The following is a 24840-nucleotide window of genomic DNA, read 5'->3' on the forward strand; positions in this document are numbered from 1 at the left end:
TTCTTGTATTGGACTGTTCAGCCACCTAAGGACTCATTTTAAGAGTGGAAGCAAGTCTACCTCAATTCCGAGGGACTGCCTATGATGATGATGACCAATCTTCGGAGATCAGTGAATCTTCCAGTTCTGATGAACACACTCCTCATCAGCCTCCCAACAGATTGGAAGGTAGCAAATGTAACCCCACTATTTAAGAACGGAGGGAGAGAGAAAATGAGTAACTACAGACCAGTTAGCCTGATATCAGTAGTAGGCAAAATGCTAGAATCTATTATTAGGGCATGGTAACAGGGCACTTAGAAAATCATAATATGATTGGGCAAAGTCAACACAGGATTTATGAAAGAGAAATCGTGTTTGACAAGTCTGTTAGAGGCTTTTGAGGATAGATAAAGGGGAACCAATGGATGTAGTGTATTTGGATTTTCAAAAAGCATTCGATAAGGTGCCACACAAAAGGTTATTGCACAAAATTAGGGCTCATGGGATTGGGCTAATATATTAGTATATATTGAAGATTGTGGTAATTACAAAGGAGTTTCCCTGCTGTCTACCGCAATGAAAATCATTGCAAGAATCCTCCTCAATATTCTCCTCTCAGTGGCTGAAGAGCTCCCCCCAGAGTCGCAATTTGGATTCTGCCCACTAAGGGGCACAACGGACATGAACTTCACCGCGCGACAAATTCAAGAAAAATGTTGGGAACAGCATCAACCCCTGTACAGGGCTTTCTTTGACCTCACAAAGGCCTTCAACTTTGTCAACTGTGAGAGATTATGGAGTGAGCTTCTCAAATTCGGAAGTCCTCAAAAATTCGTCACCATCCTCCACCTGCTTGACATGCAAGCCGCAATTCTTATCAATGGATCCACCACAGACCCAATACAAGTGCAGACCAGGGTCAAGCAAGGCTGCTTCATCGCACTAATGCACTGAAGCATACGAAAGGCTGGGTCTCACATTAAACATCAGTAAGACAAAGGTCCTCTACCAACCTGCGCCCAGCACACAGTACTGCTCCCCTGTAATTAAGATCCATGATGAGACCTTGGACAATGTGGACCACTTCTCATACCTTGGGAGACTTCTATCAGAAAGGGCAGACATCGGTGGCGAAATCCAACACCGCCTTCAGTGTGCCAGTGCAGCCTTCGACCGCCTGAGGAAAAGAGTGCTCGAAGACCAGAATCTCAAACCCGGCACCAAGTTCATGGATTACAGAACAGTTGTGATACCCTCCCTGCTATATGCTTCATAGACATGGACTATATACAGTGGGCACCTCAAAGGACTGTCATCAACACTGCTTCTGCAAAATCCTGTAAATCCATTGGCAGGATAGGTGCACCAATATCATCATTCTCTCTCAGGCCAACATCCTCAGCATCGAGACATGGACCACACTCGACCAGCTCCGGTGGGTGGGCCACATTGTTCGCATGCCCGATGCTAGACTCCTGATTCCAGCATTCTACTCCGAGCTATGTCACAACAGGCGAGCCCCAGAAGGGCAGAGAAATCGCTTCAAGGACTCCCTCAAAGCTTCCTTGAAAAAATGCAACATCCCCACCGACTCTTGGGAATCCCTGGCCCAAGACCGCTCAAAGTGGAGGAGGAGGATCCAAGAAGACACTTTGAGTCTCTTCGCCGGGAGCAAGCAGAAGCCAAGTACAAACAGCAGAAGGAGCGTACAACAAATCAAGCACTCCACCCACCCCTCCCTCTAACCACCACATGCCCCATCTGTGACAGAGACTGCAGATCCCACATTGGTCTCATCTGTCACGTTAGAACTCATCTTAGTGTGGAAACAAGTCATCCTCGACTCCGGGAGATTGCCTAAGAAGAAGAGAAGAGGCTAATGGACAGAAAACAGAGAGTAGGAATAAACGGGTTATTTTCAGATTGGCAAGAAAGAAAGACTTGCATTTATATAGCGCCTTTCACGATCACCAGATGTCCTATAGCGCTTTACAGCCAATTAAGTACTGTTGCAATGTAGGAAATGCAGCAGACAATTTGCGCACAGCATGCTCCAATCAACAGCAATATGATAATACCTGATAATTAATGATGTTAGTTGAGGGATAAATATTGGGATAAGGACCGGAGCTGACGACAGCTGGCTGGACCACTGCCTAATTTGCTCTGTCATCACCATCAACATTGATCCAAAACAGCGACAGCAATAGAAACAATGCCGAAGGAAAATCAATGCCGGAGCACTCAAAAATCCTGCTAAGAAAGCCCTATTCAGTCAGCGCCTCGCTACTAATCTGATGACTCCCAGTGACTCAGAGACGCAATGTCCACAGTGCCTGGACTAACCTCAAGGCTCCCATAATTAGTACCTGCAAAGAGACGCTCGGTCACTTGATCAGGAAACACCAAGACTAGTTTGACGAGAATGACCAGGAGATCCAGGAGCTAATATGCCACAAGTGCAAGGCATTCTTGGACTGGAAGCAGCAACAGAACTCGAGGGCAAGAAAGCAGCTCTACAGACGTCTGAAGACCGAGGTCCAACAGAAAATCCGTGACCTAAAGAACGGATGTGGGTGGAGAAAGCTCAAGAAATCCAGGAACTAGCCGACAACTACGAAGTGCGAGGATTCTTTAGTGCAGTCAAGACGACCTAGGCCCAAGCACCCAATGCCCTCCCCCGCTGCTGGCCAAGAACAGAGGGTTGCTCATCAAGGACAGAGAGGCAGTCAGTGCCCGCTGGAAGGAACACTTCGAGGATTTCCTTAACCGAGACTCTGTCTTCGACGTGAGTGTCCTCGACTCCAGCATGCCACCCCTACCATCTAAGCATAACCCCAGCCCGGCACGAGGTTGAAAAGACATCAGGAACAGATGGAATTTCCGCCGAAGCACTAAAACATGGCGGGGAAGCATTACTGGCGTGAATCCATGACCTCATCTCTCTTATCTGGAAGGAGGAAATCATGCCAGGAGATCGCGGAGATGCTGTAATCATAACCATCTTCAAAAAAGGTGACAAGTCCGACTGCGTTAAATACAGAGGAATCCCCCTACTGTTGACCACCGGGAAAGTCATCGCAAGCATCCTCCACAATCTCCTTCTCCACGTGGTTGAAGAGCTCCTCCCAGAGTCGCAATGCAGATTCCGTCCACTAAGGGGCACAATGGACATGATCTTCACCATGTGGCAGATACAAGAGAAATGCAGGGAACAGCACAAAGCTTGAACATGGCCGCCTTTGACCTCACAAAAGTGTCAATCGTGAGGGATTATGGAGCATTCTCCTCTGATTCGGCTGCCCTCAAAGATTTGTCACCATCCTCCGCCTGCTCCACGATGACATGCAAGCCGTGATCCTGACCAACGGTTCCATCACAGATCCATTCCATGTTCGGACCGGGATCAAGCAAGGCTGTGTCATCGCACCAATGCTCTTCTCGATCTTCCTTCTTATCCTCAGCAAGCTTCCCGCTGGAGTGTAGCTAAATTACAGGACAAACAGGAATCTGTTCAATCTCCGCCGCCTCTAGGCCAAATCCAAGATCATCCCATCCTCCATCATCGAATTACAGTACGCAGACGATGCTTGCGTCTGCGCATACTCGAAGGCCGAACGCAAAGCCTTCGTCAACACCTTTACCGAGGCATACGAAAGCATGGGCCTGACACTAAACATCCGGAAGACAAAGGTCCTCTACCAACCTGTCCCAGCCACACAGCACTGCCCCCTGGTTATCAAAATCCATGACGAGACCTTGGACAACGTGAACCATTTTCCATACGTCGGGAGCCTACTGTCAACAAGGGCAGACATTGACGACAAGGTACAACGGATAAATATTGGCCAGGACACTGGGAATAACTCCCCTGTTCTTTTTCAAAATAGTGCCATAGGAACTTTTACGTCCACCTGAGAGAGCTGACGGGGCCTCGGCTTTAATGCCTCATCCGAAAGATGGCACCTCCAACAGTACAGCAATCCCTCAGTACTGCACTGGATTGTCAGCCTAGATTTTTGTGCTCAATTCCCTGAAGTGGGACTTGAACCCACAATCTTCTGACACAGAGGCGAGAGTGCTACCTACTAAGTCCAGCTGACACATACCTAGGAGTTCTTGTACACGAATCACAGAAAGTTAATATGCAGTATAGCAAGCAATTAGGAAAGCAAATGGTGCGTTAGCCTTTATTACAAAAGGATTGGAATATAAGTGTAAAGAAGTTTTAATGCAATTATATAGGTCCTTGGTGAGACCACACCTGGAGTATTGTGTACAGTTTTAGTCTCCTTACCTAAGGAAGGATATGCTTGCTTTAGAAAGAGTGCAATGAAGGTTCACTGAACTGATTGCTGGAATGAGGGGGTTGTCCTATGAGAAGACATTGAGTATACTAGGCCTATATTCACTGGAGTTCAGAGGAATGAGAGGTGATCTCATTGATATGTATAAAATTCTGAAGGAGTTTGATAGGATAGATGCTGGGAGGATATTTCCCGTGGCTGGAGAGTCTAAAACTCAGGGTCAGTTTCAGAATAAGGGGTCGGCCATTTAGGACTGAGATGAGGAGAAATTTCTTCACTCATAGGGTTCTAAACCTTTAGAATTCTCTACCCCAGAGGCAGTGGCTGCTGTCTCATTTTTTTATTCATTCATTCATGGGATGTGGGCATTGCTGGCAAGGCCAGCATTTATTGCCCATCCCTAATTGCCCTTCAGAAGGTGGTGGTGAGCTATCTTCTTGAACTGCTGCCATCTGTGAGGTGAAGGTACTCCCACTGTGCTGTTAGGGAGGGAGCTCCTGGATTTTAACCCAGCGACGATGAAGGAATGGCGATATATTTCCAAGTCAGGATGGTGTGTGACTTGGAGGAGAAGTTAAAAGTGGTGGTATTCCCATGCACCTGCTGCCCTTGTCCTTTTGGAAAAAAGAAAGAAAGAAAGGTTTGCATTTATATAACGCCATTCATGACCATTGAACGTCTCAAAGCACTTTACAGCTAATGATAGAATAGAATCATAGAATGGTTGCAGCACAGAAGGTGGTCATTCAGTCCATCGAGCTCGTGCTGGCTCTCTGCAAGAGCACTTCAGCTGGTCCAACTCCCCCGCCCTTTCCCCGTAGCCATGTAATTTTTTTTAGTTCAGGTTCTTATCCAATTCCCTTTCAAAAGCCATAATTGAGTCTGCCTCCACCACCCTTTAGGCTGTGCATTCCAGATCCTCCATTCACTGCACAAAAAAGTTTTTCCTCATGTTGCCTTTGATTCTTTTGCCAATCACCTTAAATCTGTGTCCTCTAGTTCTCTACCCTTCCGTCAACAGGAACAGTTTCTCTCTATCTACTCTGTCTAGACCCATCATGATTTTGAACACATCTCGCAAATCTCCTCTCAACCTGCTCTGCTCTAAGCAGAACAACCCCAGCTTCTCCAGTCTATCCACGTAACTGAAATCCCTCATCCCTGGAACCATTCTCGTAAATCTTTTCTGCACCCTCTCGCCTTCACATCTTTCCTAAAGCGTGGTGCCCAGAAATGGATACAATACACCAGTTGAGGCCGAACCAGTGATTTATAAATGTTCATCATAACTTCCTTGCTTTTGTACTTAGCTGTCAGCTAGTGGCTCAGTGGGTAGCACTCTCACCTCTGAGTCAGAAGGTTGTGGCTCAAGTCTGACTCCAGGAACTGGAGCACAAAAATCTAGGCTGACACTCCAATGTAGTGCTGAGGGAGTGCTGTACTGTTGGAGGTGTCTTTCGGATAAGACGTTAAACCGAGGCCTCGTCTGCTCTCTCAAGTGGATGTAAAAGATCCCATGGCACTATTTCGAAGAAAAGCAGAGGAGTTATCCCCGGTGTCCTATCCAATATTTATCCTTTAATCAACATAACAAATACAGATTATCTGGTCGTTATCACATTGCTGTTTGTGGGAGCTTGCTTGTGCGCAAATTGGTTGCTGCATTTCCCACCATCATAGGCAGTCCCTTGAAATCGAGGAAGACTTGCTTTCACTCCTAAAGTGAGTTCATTGGTGGCTGAACAGTCCGACATGAGAGCCACACACGCTGTCACAGGTGGGACAGATATTCGTCGGGGGATGGGGAGGGGATGGTACTGATTTACCACACGCTCCTTCCGCTGCCTGCGCCTGACCTCTTCACGCTCACAGTGTTGAGATTCGAGGAGCTCTGCGCCCTCCTGGATGCACTTTCTCCACCTCGGGTGGTCTTCGGCCAGGGTCTCCCAGGTATCAGTGATGATGTTGCACTTCACCAGGGAGGCTTTGAGGATGTCCTTGTAACATTTGCCATGAAGGAGCTCCACGTAGAGCAATAGCTTAGGGAGACTCGTGTCTGGCATGTGAACTAAGTGGCGTGCCCAGCAAAGCTGATCGAGAGTGGTTAGTGCTTTAATGTTGGGGATGTTAGCCTGGGCGAGGACACTGATGTTGGTGCGTCTGTCCTCCCAAGGGATTTGCAGGATCTTGCGGAGACATCGTTGATGATATATCTCCAGTGACTTGATGTGTCTTCTGTACATCATCTATGCCTCTGATCCATACAGGAGGGTGGGCATTACTACAGCCCTGTAGTAATGCCAAGTATGGAAGAACTCCACAAGACTGAGTACTATGAACTAAAACTGATGTGACCTTAGTCTCTTTAATACAACTCCAGAGTGCCGAAGCAGCATGGCAGACAACCTTTTATACTCCCTTGCACGAGGTGTGCAGGTGACCCTTGGGCCTCCAACAGTTGCGCCCTCTGGTGGCAAATCTTACAGTTACAATGTTTACATACATAACATCACTCCCCACCACCCCACCCAAAGTCTTTGATACAAATTATTTACAAGTTGAGACAATCTGGGGCCCTATGTTCCCTGGTTGATCGTCTGAGTTCAACTCTGGCATGGATGAGTTGGTCGGACCATTGCTGCACTTCGGCGCAGCTGGTCTGACAGGACTGTTCATCCTCTTGATTAACAGTGAGGTCGATTGCTGGTTGGGTGTGAGTTGGTGGATCGATGATGGTGATGTCCTCTTCAGGTTGTTCCTGGTTGTCGGTGAACCACAATTTGGTCTGATCCAAATGCTTTCTGCACGTTTGTCCATTCAATAGTTTGACTATAAACACTCTATTCCCCTCCTTGGCCAAGACAGTGTCAGCAACCCATTTAGGACCATGACTGTAATTCAGGACAAACACAGGGTTGTTAACGTCAATGTCACACGATACAGCCGCGCGATCGTGGTACATATTTTGCCGGTGACGCCGGGTTTCCACATGAACATTTAGATCCGGGTGGACTAGGGAGAGCCTGGTTTTGAGTGCTCTCTTCATTAACAATTCTGCAGGGGGAACCCCAGTGAGTGAGTGGGGTCGCATCCGGTAGCTGAGCAGAACCTGAGATAAGCGGGTCTGCAAGGAGTCTTCTGTCACGCGTATCAAGCTCTGTTTGATAGTTTGGACTGCCCGTTCCGCTTGACCTTTGGATGCGGAATTAAACGGGGCAGACCTGACATGCTTGATGCCGTTGCGCGTCATAAACTCGTTGAATTCCGAGCTGGTGAAACAAGGTCCATTGTCACTGACAAGGATGTCGGGCAAGCCATGGGTGGCGAACATAGCCCGGAGGCTTTCAATGGTAGCAGTGGATGTGCTGGATGACATGATTATGCATAACAAATACAGATTATCTGGTCATTATCACATTGCTGTTTGTGAGAGATTGCTTGTGCGCAAATTGGCTGCTGCATTTCCCACATTACAACAGTGACTAGATTCCAAAAGTACTGTAAAGTGCTTTGAGACGTCCGGTGGTCGTGAAAGGCGTTATATAAATCCAAGTCTTTTTTCTTTTATTCCATGACACTACAGGTAGAGCGTTCAAAATCCGGAAACCTCGGGACCGAGGCCGTTCCGGATTTTGGTTATTTCCGGATTTCGGAATGTCTTTCCAAAGTCCTGAATTCGGAAATGCCTGGGCTGAGGTAAGAAGGAGGGGCAGTGGTGAATGGTCGCCGGAGTGGGGGGTTGGCAGCGGGGGAGTCGGCGGATCGGGGGGTCAGCGGAGAGGGGGGTTGGCAGACCGGGTGTTCGGCAGTGGAGGGTCGGCGGCGGAAGGTTGGAGGAGTGGGGGTGGGGTGGGGTGGGGGCGGTGGTCGGCGATTCCAGGTCAGGGTTCGGCGGCCGGGAAAAACCTGCGTTAAAGACCGGCAAAGTTTTTATTTTTTAAATATTTTCAGTGATTTAGTAGGTAAGGGCTTTGTGAATGTTTTGTGAATTTTTTGTTTTTGTTTTTTGGAAATGTTTTTTGGTATTTTTCCACCTCGCAGCGATAACTGGTTTAAAAAAATGTCCGGATTTCAGAACATTTTCCGGATTCCGGATGGCCCCACCATGGATCGGCCCGGTGTCCAGATTCCGGAACAATCTGAATTTCGGAACTCCAGATTTCGGACGCTCAGGATCCCATATGCTTTGGAGTACCTTTCGAATGCAGTCACTGTTGTAATGTTCTAAGTTATTCAGTTCACAGGTTTGGGAGGTGCTATCAAAGAAGTCTTGGCGAGATGCTGCAGTGCAGCTTGTAAATGGTACACATTGCTGATGTGGTGCCACTGTGGTGGTGATGTGAATTTTTACGGTGGCGGATGGGGTGCCAATCAAGCAGGTTGCTTTGTCCTGGATGGTGTTGAGCTTCTTGAGTGTTGTTGGAGCTGCACTCATCCAGGCAAGTGCAGAGTATTCCATCATATTCCTGACTTGTGCCTTGTAGATGGAGAAAAGGCTTTAGGGAGTCAGGAGGTGAGTCACACACTGCAGAAAACCCAGCCTCTGACCTTCTCTTGTAGCCACAGTATTTATTAGCTGGTCAAGTTAGGTTTCTGGTCAATGGTGATCTCCAGGATGTTGATAGTGGGAAATTTGGTGAGGGTGATCATTGAATGTCATGGGGAGGTGGCTAGACTCTCTCTTGTTATAGACTGTCATTGCCTGGCACTTGTTTGGTGCAAATCTTACTTGCCATTTATCAGCCCAAGCCTAAATGTTGTCTAGGTCTTGCTGCGTGTGGACACGGATTGCTTCGTTATCTGAGGATTTGCGAATGGAACTGGACACTGTGCAATCACCAGCAAACATCCCCACTTCTGATCTTTTGATGGAGGGAAGGTCATTGATGAAGCAGCTAAAGATGATTGGGCCTAGGATACAATCCTGAGGAACTCCTGCAGCGATGTCCCTGGGCTGAGATGATTGGCCTCTAACAATCAAAACAATCTTCCTTTGTACTAGGCATGACTCCAACCAGTGGAGAGTTTTCACCAATTCCTATTGACTTAAATTTTACTAGTGCTCCTCAATGCCACACTCAGTCAAATGCTGCCTTGATGTCAAGGGAAGTCACTCTCATCTCACCTCTAGAATTCAGCTCTTTTGTCCATGTTTGGACCAAGGTTGTAGTGAGCTTTGGGGGCGCGTGATCCTGGTGGAACCAAAACTGAGCATCGGTCAGCAGGTTATTGGTGATTAAGTGCCGCTTGATAGCACTGTTTAGGGCACCATCCATCACTTTGCTGATGTTTGAATGTAGGCTGATGGGGTGGTAATTGGTTGGATTGGATTTGTCCTGCTTTTTGCGGGCAGGACATATGTAAGGGGTGGTTTTCAGGGGGTCAGCTTTCCCTTCCGACCTTATATGAGCGGTTTAGAATCGCTTCCACACCCTTGGTTCTAGACTCTGGAATTATGAAGGGACTGTGACAGACTTGGACAGACAATCGGTTTCAAGGTAGGAAGCAGGTATGGCTTTATTGTCTTTGAAAAGAAGTAAAAGGCACACCTTTAATAACACACACAGAATAGTGATACCAATACACACACAGAATAGTGATACCAATACACACTGAGGGGTACAACACATTGAATAAAATGTCAAAATACAGTCTGTGGGGAAAAGAATACAGCTTAAACTCTAAATGGGGTAACGAGGAGAATGCAGATACATTTACACAAGTTATCCCAGCCTCCCCCTCCCAATTCCCCTAACTAACTAAGTTATAGCTCTGGGGGTTCAGTCCCTTTTGACAGTTGCCAGTGAATCATGGTTTCGGGGTTCGCTGCACTTGGCCTTCTAGGTGAGCCATACCCTGGACGGAGGAGAGGACTTCGGACTGCGTAGTCTTCAGTTGGGGTGAGTCTGCTGATGCGGTAAGTCGCATTTTGGATGTATGGGGTAAGTACCCACTTTCTTTGGTTAGGAATAGTTTTAGTTAGTCCTTTTAGGTAATTTCTCACCTGTTAGTCGTTTAGAAGTAGATTGTAGAGTGGAAATAAATGTCGATTCTTCGGTTTTTGCTGAGTTGGTTTCGGTTGGTTGTTTCGCTGGTTGTGGTGGCCTGGGTTGTCAATTTGGTTGCTGACAACCTTCCGTTTCGTGGGCCTCTTGCTGCCGGCGTGCTCGGTCGGTCCTTGATGGTTTCTTGTAGTTTTCTCCACGACACCATTTCTTTACTCCCCACCTTCTGCTGCTTGTTGATTTTTCCTTGTAAAACTGGGAATAGATATACCCCAAAAGAGCTTCCTTATCTCCCGCCAAATCTGGCCCAGCTCTTTGTTTCAAGGGAGCTGCTCATTAGTTTTGAGCCCTCTTCTTTGTCAGAATTTCGCGGGCTCGTTCAGCAGTCGTTTGATTATGATGTGGTAATGTGGAAAATCACCGGTTGGCATTGTTGAAGCAGTGTTTAAACTCTTGAGCTGTTTGGCTGGGCCCGTGATTTCTATAGGTCTATTTGCACATGCATGCCAATAATGGTCTCCGGTGATTAGCCTGCTAGCTCTTGATGCATTTATGTCCTAGGGAGCAAATTTTTATGCCTCACAGTTCTTGTTAGTTATCGATTGACTCATTCTCCTAGACAAATTGAATTAGCTCCAATACCTAATTCCTGAGTGAAGTCCCACCCTTTGTTCTGGCAGTCTCTTCCAACATGTTCCTTTAGAGATCTTAAACTTGGAAAGCTCTTAGCTATCTTCTCAGAGTTTTTCCAAGGATACCAAAATGTTCATCGAGTTCCAAATTAAATTCCATTTCCTATGAGTCCAAACACTGGGCGGGGGGGGGCGCGGTCTCCATGAATGCATCCCCTTTTATCCCCTACAGGCCTCGTCTGCCCTTTAAACTAATTTTAAAAGTCCAAAAAGGGATTCTTCTCCTCTGCAGGGGAAAGGTACAAGGAATCTCTGTGAAATATTGGTAAATTCTACACATACCAGGGCAATTTTCCATTTTTCATGTACAGGCCACTGGAACAGCTTGGCTAGAGGCGCGGCTAGTTCTGGAGCACAAGTCTTTAGCACGACAGCCATGATGTTGTCGGAGTCATAGCCCTTGCTGTATCCATGAGCTCAGCTGTTTCTTGGTTTCACTATGCCAGGATAATTCTGGAATGCAAAGATAACCCCGGCTTCTTTTCTCTACTGCAAACTATCTTCTTAAACGTCTCTTCCCTATCTCCTCCACCCTCACCTCCAACAACAAGTGCAAGGAGCTCATGGACTTCTTTGTCTCTAATATTGAGACAATCCGATCAGCTGCCTCTGCCACTTCCCTTTCATCCCTTAGCCCACTGGGCCAAACTTCCTCTAAGGTTTCCCCCTGCCCTAGACCTCCAGTTTCTCTCCGCTATCCCCTCATGAACTCTCTGCGCTCTTCTTGTCCATGGAGACCCATTTCCTGCTCCCCAGGTCCCGCTGTACTGCGGCACTTTGCAATCTTTCTACATTTAAATAATAACTTGCTCTTTGATTTTTTTCTGCCAAAGTGCATGGCCTCACACTTGCCAACATTATACTTCATCTGCCAAATTTTTGCCCACTCACTTAGTCTGTCTATGTCCTTTTGCAGATTTTTTGTGTCCTCCTTACACATTGCTTTTCCTTCCATCTTTGTATCATCAGCAAACTTGGCTACATTACACTCAGTCCTTTCTTCCATGTTGTTAATATAGATTGTAAATAGTTGGGGTCTCAGCACTGATCCCTGCGGCACCCAACTAGTTACTGATTGCCAACCAGAGAATGAACCATTTATTCCAACTCTCTGTTCTCTCTTAGTTAGCCAATCCTCCATCCATGCTAATATATTACTCCCAACCCCATGAACTTTTATCTTGTGCAGTAACCTTTTATGTGGCACCTTGTCAAATGACTTCTGGAAGTCCAAATACACCACATCCACTGGTTCCCCTTTATCCACCCTGTTCGTTATATCCTCAAAGAACTCCAGCAAATTTATCAAATGTGACTTCCCCTTCATAAATCCATGCTGACTGCCTGACTGAATTTTGCTTTTCCAAATGTCCTGCTTCTGCTTCTTTAATAATGGACTCCAAAATTTTCCCAACCACAGATGTTAGGCTAACTGGTCTATAATTTCCTGCTTTTTGTCTGCCTCCTTTTTTAAATAGGGGCGTTACATTTACAGTTTTCCAATCTGCTGGGACCTCCCCAGGATCCAGGGAATTTTGGTAAATTACAACCAATGCATCCACTATCCCTGTTGCGACTTCTCTTAAGACCCTAGGATGCAAGCCATCAGGTCCAGGGGACTTATCTGCCTGCAGTCCTATTATCTTACTGAGTACCACCTCCTTAGTTATTGTGATTGTATGTCCTCCCCCACTATAGCCCCGAGACTATCCACTGTTGGAATATTGTTATTGGTTCTCTCTCCTCAGGTACAATTTCCATCTCCTTCAAATCTGCCGTTATAACCCCTCTCCTCATAAAAACAACTCTCATCATCCTTGCCAACTACCACCCCACCTCCAACCTCCCTGTCCTCTCCAAAATCCTTGAACCTGTTGTCGCCTACCAAATCCGTGCCCATCTTTTCCTCCAATCAGGTTTTTGCTCCTGCCACCATACCTAAATCGCTCTAATCAAAGTCACAAATGACATCCTATGTTACTGCGACAAAGGTAAGCTATCCTTCCTGGTCTGCAGCCTTTGACACGGTTGACCACTCCATCCTCCTCCAATGCATCTCCACCATCATTCAGCTGGGTAGGACTGCACTAACCTGGTTCCATTCTTATCTATCTAATCGTAACCAGAGAATCACCTGAAATGGCTCCTCTTTCTGCTCCCGCATCGTTACCTCTGGTGTCCACCAAGGATCTATCCTTGGCCCCCTCCTATTTCTCATTTACTTGCTGCCCCTTGGCGATATCATCCAAAATCACAGCATCAGTATCCACATGTACACTGATGACATCCAGTTCTACCTCATCACCACTTCCTCTATGCCTCCATGGTCTATAAGTTGTCAGACTGCTTATCTGACATCTAGTACTGGATGAGCAGAAATGTTCTCCCATTAAATACTGGGAAGACTGAAGCCATTGTCTTCGGTCCTTGCCACAAGCTCTATTCCCTAGCTACTGACTCCATCCTTCTCCCTAAGATCTGTCTGAGGCTGAACCAGACTGTTCACAACCTTGGTGTCATATTTGACAATGAAATGAGCTTCCGACCACATATCCACGCCATAACCAAGACTGCCTATTTACATCTCCATAACACAGTAGATCTCCATCCCTGCCTCAGCTCATCTGCTGCTGAAACCCTCATCCGTGCCTTTGTTACCTATAGACCTGAGTGTTCTAATGCATACCTGGCTGGCATCCCACGTTCTACCCTACGTAAACTTGAGGTCATCCAAAACTTGTCTGCCCGTGTCCTAATTCGCACCAAGTCCCATTCACCCATCATCATCATAGGCAGTCCCTCGGAATCAAGGAAGACTTGCTTCCACTCTAAAAATGAGTCCTTAGGTGGCTGAACAGTCCAATACAAGAACCACAGTCCCTGTTACAGGTGGGACAGATAGTCGTTGAGGGAAAGGGTGGGTAGGACTGGTTTGCCGCATGCTCTTTCCGCTGCCTGCGCTTGATTTCTGCATGCTCTTGGCGATGAGACTCAAGGTGCTCAGCGCCCTCCCGGATGCACTTCCTCCACTTAGGGCGGTCTTTGGCCAGGGACTCCCAGGTGTCGGTGGGGATGTTGCACTTTATCAGGGAGGCTTTGAGGGTGTCCTTGTAACGTTTCCTCTGCTCACCTTTGGCTCGCTTGCCGTGAAGGAGTTCCGAGTAGAGCGCTTGCTTTGGGAGTCTCGTGTCTGGCATGTGAACAATGTGGCCTTTCCAGTGGATTAAGTGTGGTCAGTGCTTCAATGCTGGGGATGTTGGCCTGGTCGAGGACGCGAACGTTGGTGCGTCTGTCCTCCCAGGGGATTTGTAGGATCTTGCGGAGACATCATTGGTGGTATTTTTCCAGCGACTTGGTGTCTCCTGTACACGGTCCATGTCTTTGAGCCATACAGGAGGGCGGGTACTACTACAGCCCTGTAGACCATGAGCTTGGTGGTGGATTTGTGGGTCTGGTATTCAAACAATCTTTTCCTCAGGCGGCCTAAGGCTGCGCTGGTGCACTGGAGGCAGCGTTGAATCTCGTCATCAATGTCTGCTCTTGTTGATAAGAGGCTCCCGAGGTATGGGAAATGGTTCATGTTGTCCAGGGCCCGCCGTGGATCTTGATGACTGGCGGCGGGGGTGGGGGGGGGCAGTGCTGTGCAGCGAGGACAGGCTGGTGGAGGACCTTTATATTACGGATGTTTAGCGTACGGCCTATGCTTTCGTACGCCTCAGTAAATACGTTGACTATGACTTGGGGTTCAGCCTCTGTATGTGCGCAGACGCAGGTGTCATCTGCGTACTGTAGCTTGACGACAGACATTGGGGTGGTCTTGGACCTGGCCTGGAGTCGACAAATGTTGAACAGGTTCCCACTGGTTCTGTAGTTTAGTTTCACTCCAGCGGGGAGCTTGTTGACTGTGAGGTGGAGCATGGCAGCGAGGAAGATTGAGAAGAGGATTGGGGCGATGACACAGCCCTGTTTGACCCCGGTCCGGATGTGGATTGGGTCTGTAATGGATCCGTTGATAAGGATCATGGCGTGCATGTCGTCGTGGAGCAGGCGGAGGATGGTGACGAACTTTTGGGGGCATCCAAGACAGAGGAGGATGCTCCATAGACCCTCGCGATTGGCAGTGTAAGGTCGAAGAAGGCCATGTATATCACCCCTGTGCTTGCTGACCTACATTGGCTTCCGGTTAAGCAATGCTTCGATTTTTAAATTCTCATCATTGTTTTCAATTCCTTCCATGGCCTCGCCCCTCTCCTCCCTATCTCTGTAATCTCCTTCAGCTCCAGCCCCATCCCCCCCTCCCCCCAAAAATATCTGCACTCATCTATTTCTTGAGCATCCCTGATTTTAATCGCTCAACCATTGGTGCCTGCACCATCAGCTGCCTCGGCCCGAAGCTCTGGAATTTCCTCCCTAAACCTCTCTACCTCCATTAAGGCGGATCTTAAAACTTACCTCTTTGACCAAGCTTTTGGTCATCAGCCCTAACTTCTCCTTATGTGGCTCAGTGTCAAATTTTGGTTTATGACTCTCCTGAGAAGCACCTTGGGATGTTTTACTACTTTAAAGGTGCTATGTAAATACAAGGTGCTGTTGTTGTTGTTGTAATGTCCATTAGGGAAGGAAATCTGCTGCCTTTACCTGGTCTGGCCTATGTGACTCCAGAACCACAGCAATGTGCTTGACTCGTAACTGTCCCCTGAAAAGGCCTAGCAGCAGTATTACTAATACAAAAGCAAAATACTGTAGGTGCTGGAAATCTAAAATAAAAACTGAAAATTCTGGAAATACTCAGCAGGTCAGGCAGCATCTGTGGAGAGAGAAACAGATTTAACGTTTCGGGTCGATGACCCTTCGTCAGAATATTTGAGCTTATCGTGAAATGTTAACTCTGTTTTTCTCTTCACAGATGCTGCCTGGCTTGCTGAGTGTTTTAAAGCATTTTCTGTTTTAATTCACTAAAATATATAATCTGGTCATTATCTTAATGCTGTTTGTGAGACCTTGCTGTATATAAATTGTCTGCCATGTTTCTTGCATTTCAACAGTGATTACACTTCAAAAAGTACTTCATTATCTGTAAAGCACTGTAAGATTCTGAAGGGAATCGAACCACCATGGTGTATAGCAACTATATTTTTTTAATACATTTACAACACATAGCAGTCACAGAGTTGACAAACTGACTCACGAGCAAGGCACAATTCTTATGCTCAAAGAACAGCCCAGTACTTTCAACAAATTAGTGATTAATGCAACAGGCACGATATTACCCAGTTCTGTTGGGAAGATCGTAGGACCCTACTTTCTCTGCCTCAACATATGGAAGTTCTTGTATTGTTTTATATCTTGACGTTTCTTGATATTTGAATTCTTTTTAGTCAAGCTATTGTGGGAGATTGATAGTTTGCTAGCTCTAATAAAGGTCTTACCCCTCGTCTTGTTATTTGCAGCCTGTTCATCTGGCTATTGTGAGAGATTGATAGCTTGTTAGATCTAATCAAGGACTTCCCCCTTGTCTTGTTATTTGCAGCCTGTTGGTCTGACTATTGTGGGAGATTGATAGCTGCTACATCTCCTCAAGGGCTTCTTGGCCTGTTGGAAAGGCATGCTGGGATACTTGGCCTTTTCAATAAGTAAAATATCTAAATGAGCATATAAAGGCTTTCCAGGCTATATTTTACAGCTATAAATACAAGTTGTAGTTGTAGTAGTAAATGCAAGTTATTTCTTTAACAAGCATTTATGTTGCAGAGATTGTAATTTATGAAAATCATTTAAAATGTTATGCATCAATAACCACTCAAATTGGGGTAGTAAATAACTGCTTTTATTTCTAGAGTCCCTAGAATATTTCGTCAAATATCAAAAGCAACACAAGATCGACTTTTGAGTGTAATTGTTATAATGTCACACTACCATAAGGAGGCCATCTAGTGTTAACAATATGCAAATACTATACATATCGAATTAATCATTCAATAAAACAATCGATTAGCAAGCAAAAAAAAGACTGCTCCTTTCAGGCAAATGTTTAGATCAAGAACTTATGCTTTGCCCCTGGGGCCCGCAGAGTTTAGGACCCAGCGGAAATGTGTGGCTTGTTTTCACCCTGAGGTGAGAATATCCAGGCAGTGCCTGTACTGATTGGTTGTTTATAAGAGGAGAAACTGTGGTTTTAAATTGTGTTGCACAGGTTAGAGAAGCGAAGGTAAGGTGTTATGGACCCAATTGCTTTGTGTGTATATTGTTGGAGGAAATAATGTCTTTGTTCTCTTCAACGAAATATTTGAGCTCGTCTTGTTTCGGAGATTTTTTTCCTCTCCCGCTATGTTAATTTATTAATCTAGTGTTGCAATTTGGGAGTGTTTTCTACGGGCTTGTGAGATGTTTACAGTGACTTAAAATCGTTAAATTGGATATTGGCTTTAATTTAAACTTTTGATACCCGTCGGGCGTTTTTGTTTTCATGCTTATTGCGTTAGAACTTGGTCTCGTTATGGATATACTCCAAGGTTCAGACTGGTTACATAAAAGGAGTTAAAACTATTAACAACTTTGCATAAATTTGGAGATCACCATTGGTGGAAGAGCGCGAGACAAAATGCTACTTTTAATTAGTCAAGAAAAGTTGATACAGCTGTACAATATTGTTTTGCCTTCTCCCAGATATACATTTCATCTCCCCGCTCCCCTTTCCTTCCTTAAACTGGAACGAGGAACGAGAAAGGATTTCGGGCCCGCTTTGATAATCTGATTGTTGTGATCTGGACCCTTTCCTCCGATGAAAGTTGACTTGCACACTGGTAGCCTGGAGCCGGCCGGGGTTCTACAACCTCTCGCGTCACAATCGGGACATGACACGACACACACCCTGGGCGGGGTCAGTCGGAGTCACGTGCTCTTGCTGAAAGGCCACGTGAGTGTGGAAAACGCGCCAAACTGAGGCGTAGGGGAGGCGACCGCTGGAAGCCCGTGAGTGAGTAAGTACGGTCCCAGCAAGCGGTGCTGCCGGCAGGAGAATGGCAAAGACACTCCAATCCCGTGAGATGACTGCCAACACCAAGGGGCTGCAGCGAGCGCGGGGAATGAGGCCGGGCGCTATAAAGCTGCACGTGGGCCGGGGGGAGCGCTCGTGCTGCCGGTTCCATTGCTCTTTGCAGCGTGTTACTGGAGGTGCGATATTCAAAAAATCACAGGGGCTTGAAGAGTATCATTGAGTGCGGCTGTCCTCGGTCCTCGTGTGCTTCCAGGAGCAGAGAACAGCTTGAGGTGGAAAATATGGGTGTGGTTGGGAAGTTGCCCGAAAACCAAAGCATTCTTGGCAAAGTGAAATAATGCAAGGATTACTTGTAGCCTTTCGTTCTGACGGGGTGGGATGGCGACAGGCCACGATTAAAGCGTACGTTGTTTGTCCAGAGGTTTGCAGTGTGGTGTTTAAAATTAATTAAAAAAAGTTTTACTTTGCACATTTACACCATACCCTCGTTCTTTCCTGTAATTTTTGAATGTAAAGTAATAGAACATGGTAGAAAGCCGCAATGGTGTACAGAGAGGTTAATGAATTGAAGGCCAGTTTTCATACTTGTAGATCAAGTATTTAGGCAATCTTAATTTTTGTTTATTTTATGCTTTTGGAAAAAACTGAATTTATTAAACAAGTTGATCTATGTGTGATGTCAGCTGATGGGTTCTGACTGAGCTGGTCCAGTGTTTTAGTTCATTTTGGAGCAAATTTGTATGGGTAGGATATGTGATATTTGAAAAGGTGGAGTCTGCTCATTGAAACCTTAGAGCCAACAGTTATGTCTTTTTTTTAATATACCTCTTCAGCTCAGTGTTCGTTGATGGGGAATTCCATTACTTTGGTCACGCTCTTAAATGATCCCGATTGAATGGTATTAATCTGATTAGTTTGCCACCTGGCCAATTAGATGGAGATGAGTCCATTTTTCTCTCTATCATTTAGAAGTAAAAAAAGATATTAATGGGATGTGGGTAACACTGGCAAATATTTCCCAACCCTGGTAACATAGAATTACATGGAATGTCCAGCACAGAAACAGGTCATTTAGCCCAGCTGGTCCATGCTGGTGTTGTACTCAACACAAGCCTCCTCCTACCCTACTTGGGGTTCAATTTATCACGATATCCTGCTGTTCCTTTTTCCTGCATGTGTTTATCTAGCTTCTTAAATGCATCTCTGCTATTCGCCTCAATTCCTTGTGGTAGTGAGTTCCCCAATCTAATCACTCTTTTTGGGTAAAGAAACATAGAAAATAGGTGCAGGAGTAGGTCATTCGGCCCTTTGAATATATCTAATGAACTGGCCTCAATAACTTTGTGGTAGAGAATTCCACAGGTTTACAATTCTCTGAATGAAGAAGTTTCTCCATCTTGGTCCTAAATGGCTTACCTCTTAATCCTTAGACTGTGACCCTGAGTTCTGAACTTCCCCAACATCGGGAACATTCTTCCTGCATCTAACCTGTCCAATCCTGTCAGAATTTTGTTTCTATGAGATCCCCTCTCATTCATCTAAATTCCAGTGAATATAAGCCTAGTTCTTCATGGGTCAGTCCTGCCATCCTGGGAATCAGTCTGGTGAACCTTCGCTGTACTCCCTCAGTAGCAAGAATGTCCTTCCTCAGAATAGGAGACCAAAACTGTACACAATATTCAAGGTGTGGCCCTGTACAACTGCAGTAAGACCTCACTGCTCCTATACTAAAATTCTCTTGCTATGAAGGCCAACATGCCATTTGCTGTCTTCACCGCCTGCTGTACCTGCATGCCAACTTTCAATGACTGATGTACCATGCCACCCAGGTCTCGTTGCACCTCCTCTTTTCCTAATCTGTCACCATTCAGATAATCTGCCTTTGTTTTTGCCACCAAAGTGGATAACCTCACATTTATCTACATTATACTGCATTTGCCCACTCACCTAACCTGTCCAAGTGACCCTGCAGCCTCTTAGCATCCTCCTCAGAGGTCACACTGCCACCCAGCTTAGTGTTATCTGCAAACTACCACCCAGCTTAGTGTTGTCTGTGATATTACATTCAATTTTTTTGTCTAAATCATTAACATATATTGTAAATAGCTGGAGTTCCAGCACTGAACCTTGCGGTACCCCACTAGTCACTGCCTGCCAAGGACCCGTTTATTCTTACTGTTTGCTTCCTGTCTGCCAACCAGTTCTCTATCCACGTCAATACATTACCTCCAATACCATGTGCTTTAATTTTGCACACCAATCTCTTGTCTGGGACCTTGTCACAAGCCTTTTGAAAGTCCAAATACACCACATCCACTGGTTCTCCCTTTTCCACTCCATTAGTTACATCCTCAAAAAATTCTAGAAGATGTTACATATTTTGAAGGAGGCTTTGAGGGTGTCCTCCTGGGGCTCTCGCCTGCCGTGACTTAGCTCGGAGTGCTTGTTTTGGGAGTCTAGTATCGGGCATGTGGACAATGTGGCCCGTCCATCAGAGCTGATTGAGCGTGGTCAATGCATCGATGCTGGGGATGTTGGCTTGAAACATAGAAACATAGAAAATAGGTGCAGGAGTAGGCCATTCGGCCCTTCTAGCCTGCACCGCCATTCAATGAGTTCATGGCTGAACATTCAACTTCAGTACCCCATTCCTGCTTTCTCGCCATACCCCTTGATTCCCCCTAGTAGTAAGGACCTCATCTAACTCCTTTTTGAATATATTTAGTGAATTGGCCTCAACAACTTTCTGTGGTAGAGAATTCCACAGGTTCACCACTCTCTGGGTGAAGAAGTTCCTCCGCATCTCGGTCCTAAATGGCTTACCCCTTATCCTTAGACTGTGACCTCTGGTTCTGGACTTCCCCAACATTGGGAACATTCTTCCTGCATCTAACCTGTCTAACCCCGTCAGAATTTTAAATGTTTCTATGAGGTCCCCTCTCATTCTTCTGAACTCCAGTGAATACAAGCCCAGTTGATCCAGTCTTTCTTGATATGTCAGTCCCGCCATCCCAGGAATCAGTCTGGTGAACCTTCGCTGCACTCCCTCAATAGCAAGAATGTCCTTCCTCCGGTTAGGAGACCAAAACTGTACACAATACTCCAGGTGTGGCCTCACCAATGCCCTGTACAACTGTAGCAACACCTCCCTGCCCCTGTACTCAAATCCCCTAGCTATGAAGGCCAACATGCCATTTGCTTTCTTAACCGCCTGCTGCACCTGCATGCCAACCTTCAATGACTGATGTACCATGACACCCAGGTCTCTTTGCACCTCCCCTTTTCCTAATCTGTCACCATTCAGATAATAGTCTGTCTCTCTGTTTTTACCACCAAAGTGGATAACCTCACATTTATCCACATTATACTTCATCTGCCATGCATTTGCCCACTCACCTAACCTATCCAAGTCGCTCTGCAGCCTCACAGCATCCTCCTCGCAGCTCACACTGCCACCCAACTTAGTGTCATCCGCAAATTTGGAGATACTACATTTATTCCCCTCATCTAAATCATTAATGTACAGTGTAAACAGCTGGGGCCCCAGCACAGAACCTTGCGGTACCCCACTAGTCACTGCCTGCCATTCTGAAAAGTACCCATTTACTCCTACTCTTTGCTTCCTGTCTGACAACCAGTTCTCAATCCATGTCAGTACACTACCCCCAATCCCATGTGCTCTAACTTTGCACATCAATCTCTTGTGTGGGACCTTGTCGAACGCCTTCTGAAAGTCCAAATATACCACATCAACTGGTTCTCCCTTATCCACTCTACTGGAAACATCCTCAAAAAATTCCAGAAGATTTGTCAAGCATGATTTCCCTTTCACAAATCCATGCTGACTTGGACCTATCATGTCACCTCTTTCCAAATGCACTGCTATGACATCCTTAATAATTGATTCCATCATTTTACCCACTACTGAGGTCAGGCTGACCGGTCTATAATTCCCTGTTTTCTCTCTCCCTCCTTTTTTAAAAAGTGGGGTTACATTGGCTACCCTCCACTCCATAGGAACTGATCCAGAGTCAATGGAATGTTGGAAAATGACTGTCAACGCATCCACTATTTCCAAGGCCACCTCCTTAAGTACTCTGGGATGCAGTCCATCAGGCCCTGGGGATTTATCGGCCTTCAATCCCATCAATTTCCCCAACACAATTTCCCGGCTAATAAGGATTTCCCTCAGTTCCTCCTCCTTACTAGACCCCCCCGACCCCTTTTATAACCGGAAGGTTGTTCGTGTCCTCCTTCGTGAATACCGAACCAAAGTACTTGTTCAATTGGTCCGCCATTTCTTTGTTCCCCGTTATGACTTCCCCTGATTCTGACTGCAGGGGACCTACGTTTGTCTTTACTAACCTTTTTCTCTTTACATATCTATAGAAACTTTTGCAATCCGTCTTAATGTTCCCTGCAAGCTTCTTCTCATACTCCATTTTCCCTGCCCCAATCAAACCCTTTGTCCTCCTCTGCTGAGTTCTAAATTTCTCCCAGTCCCCAGGTTCGCTGCTATTTCTGGCCAATTTGTATGCCACTTCCTTGGCTTTAATACTATCCCTGATTTCCCTTGATAGCCACGGTTGAGCCACCTTCCCTTTTTTATTTCTATGCCAGACAGGAATATACAATTGTTGTAGTTCATCCATGCGGTCTCTAAATGCCTGCCATTGCCCATCCACAGTCAACCCCTTAAGTATCATTCGCCAATCCATCCCAGCCAATTACGCCTCATACCTTCAAAGTTAGCCGCCTTTAAGTTCTGGACCATGGTCTCTGAATTAACTGTTTCATTCTCCATCCCAATGCAGAATTCCACCATATTATGGTCACTCTTCCCCAAGGGGCCTCGCACAACAAGATTGCTAATTAATCCCCTCTCATTACTCAACACCCAGTCTAAGATGGCCTCCCCCCTGGTTGGTTCCTCGACATATTGGTCTAAAAACCATCCCTTATGTACTCCAGAAAATCCTCCTCCACCGTATTGCTTCCAGTTTGGTTAGCCCAATCTATGTGCATATTAAAGTCACCCATTATAACTGCTGCACCTTTATTGCACGCACCCCTAATTTCCTGTTTGATGCCCTCCCCAACATCACTACTACTGTTTGGAGGTCTGTACACAACTCCCACTAACATTTTTTGCCCTTTGGTGTTCTGCAGCTCTACCCATATAGATTCCACATCATCCAAGCTAATGTCCTTCCTAACTATTACCTTAATCTCCTCCTTAACCAGCAATGCTACCCCACCTCCTTTTCCTTTTATTCTATCCTTCCTGAATGTTGAATACCCCTGGATGTTGAGTTCCCAGCCCTGATCATCCTGGAGCCACGTCTCCGTAATCCCAATCACATCATATTTGTTAACATCTATTTGCACAGTTAATTCATCCACCTTATTGCGGATACTCCTTGCATTAAGACACAAAGCCTTTAGGCTTGTTTTTTTAACACCCTCTGTCCTTTTAGAATTTTGCTGTACAATGGCCCTTTTTGTTCTTTGCCTTGGGTTTTTCTGCCCTCCACTTTTCCTCATCTCCTTTCTGTCTTTTGTTTTTGCCTCCTTTTTGTTTCCCTCTATCTCCCTGCATTGGTTCCCATCCCCCTGCTATATTAGTTTAACTCCTCCCCAACAGCACTAACAAACACTCCCCCGAGGACATTGGTTCCGATTCTGCCCAGGTGCAGACCGTCCGGATTGTACTGGTCCCACCTCCCCCAGAACCGGTTCCAATGCCCCAGGAATTTGAATCCCTCCCTGCTGCACCATTGCTCAAGCCACGTATTCATCTGAGCTATCCTGCGATTCCTACTCTGACTAGCACGTGGCACTGGTAGCAATCCCGAGATTACTACTTTTGAGGTCCTACTTTTTAATTTAGCTCCTAGCTCCTTAAATTCATTTCGTAGGAACTCATCCCTTTTTTTACCTATGTCATTGGTACCAACGTGCACCACGACAACTGGCTGTTCTCCCTCCCTTTTTAGAATGTCCTGCACCCGCTCCGAGACATCCTTGACCCTTGCACCAGGGAGGCAACATACCATCCTGGAGTCTCGGTTGCGGCCGCAGAAACGCCTATCTATTCCCCTTACAATTGAATCCCCTATCACTATCGCTCGCCCACTCTTTTTCCTGCCCTCCTGTGCAACAGAGCCAGCCACGGTGCCATGAACTTGGCTGCTGCTGCCCGCTCCTGATGAGTCATCCCCCTCAACAGCACTCAAAGCAGTATATCTGTTTTGCAGTGGGATGACCACAGGGGACCCCTGCACTACCTTCCTTGCACTCCTCTTCCTGCTGGTCTTCCATTCCCTCGCTGGCTGTGGACCCTTCTCCTGCGGTAAGACCAACTCGCTACACGTGATACTCACGTCATTCTCAGCATCGTGGATGCTCCAGAGTGAATCCACCTTCAGCTCCAACTCCGCAACGCGGACCGTCAGTAGCCGGAGGTGGACACACTTCCCGCACATGTAGTCGTCAGGGACACTGGTGTTGTCCCCGTGTTCCCACATGGTACAGGAGGAGCATATCACGTGACCGAGCTGTCCTGCCATGACTTAACCCTTAGATACACTTAAATTGCCAACAACAATGTTAAAAGTTACTGACTAATAAAGAAAAAGAAAAACTACTCACCAATCACTTACCACGTTGGCTGTGACGTCACCTTTTGATTTCTTTCTACTTCTTTTTTGACTTCTCTCAGCTGGAGCTGCACAACTCGCGCCTCTCTCGACTCCCGCCTCTCGACGCTCCCCGGACTGCTGAGCCTTTTATAGGCCGCGGCCGCTGCCTCTCTCGACTCCCGCCTCTCTCGACTCTCCCCGGACTGCTGAGCCTTT

The 24840-nt window shown here is 46.4% G+C and overlaps 1 protein-coding gene across 8 annotated transcripts in view; it reads left to right on the forward strand.

Moving 5' to 3' along the window:
- The window catches only part of ddx4 (DEAD (Asp-Glu-Ala-Asp) box polypeptide 4), a 167571-nt gene that overhangs the window by 31665 nt on the left and 111066 nt on the right, over positions 1 to 24840 (forward strand). Inside the window, exon 1 of one of the 8 annotated variants that reach the window (XM_070868859.1) lies at positions 17107 to 17194. The exons of 2 other annotated variants lie outside the window; for them this stretch is intronic. The gene's annotated coding sequence lies outside the window, so the exon portion shown is untranslated. Of the gene's footprint in view, positions 1 to 17106; positions 17195 to 17861; positions 17967 to 18066; positions 18160 to 24840 lie in introns of those variants that run through there. 5 more of the 8 variants (XM_070868851.1, XM_070868880.1, XM_070868887.1 and 2 more) reach the window with 5 other exon arrangements.

The sequence above is a fragment of the Pristiophorus japonicus genome, chromosome 2, assembly GCF_044704955.1.
Source record: "Pristiophorus japonicus isolate sPriJap1 chromosome 2, sPriJap1.hap1, whole genome shotgun sequence".
Classification (NCBI taxonomy): domain Eukaryota; kingdom Metazoa; phylum Chordata; class Chondrichthyes; family Pristiophoridae; genus Pristiophorus; species Pristiophorus japonicus.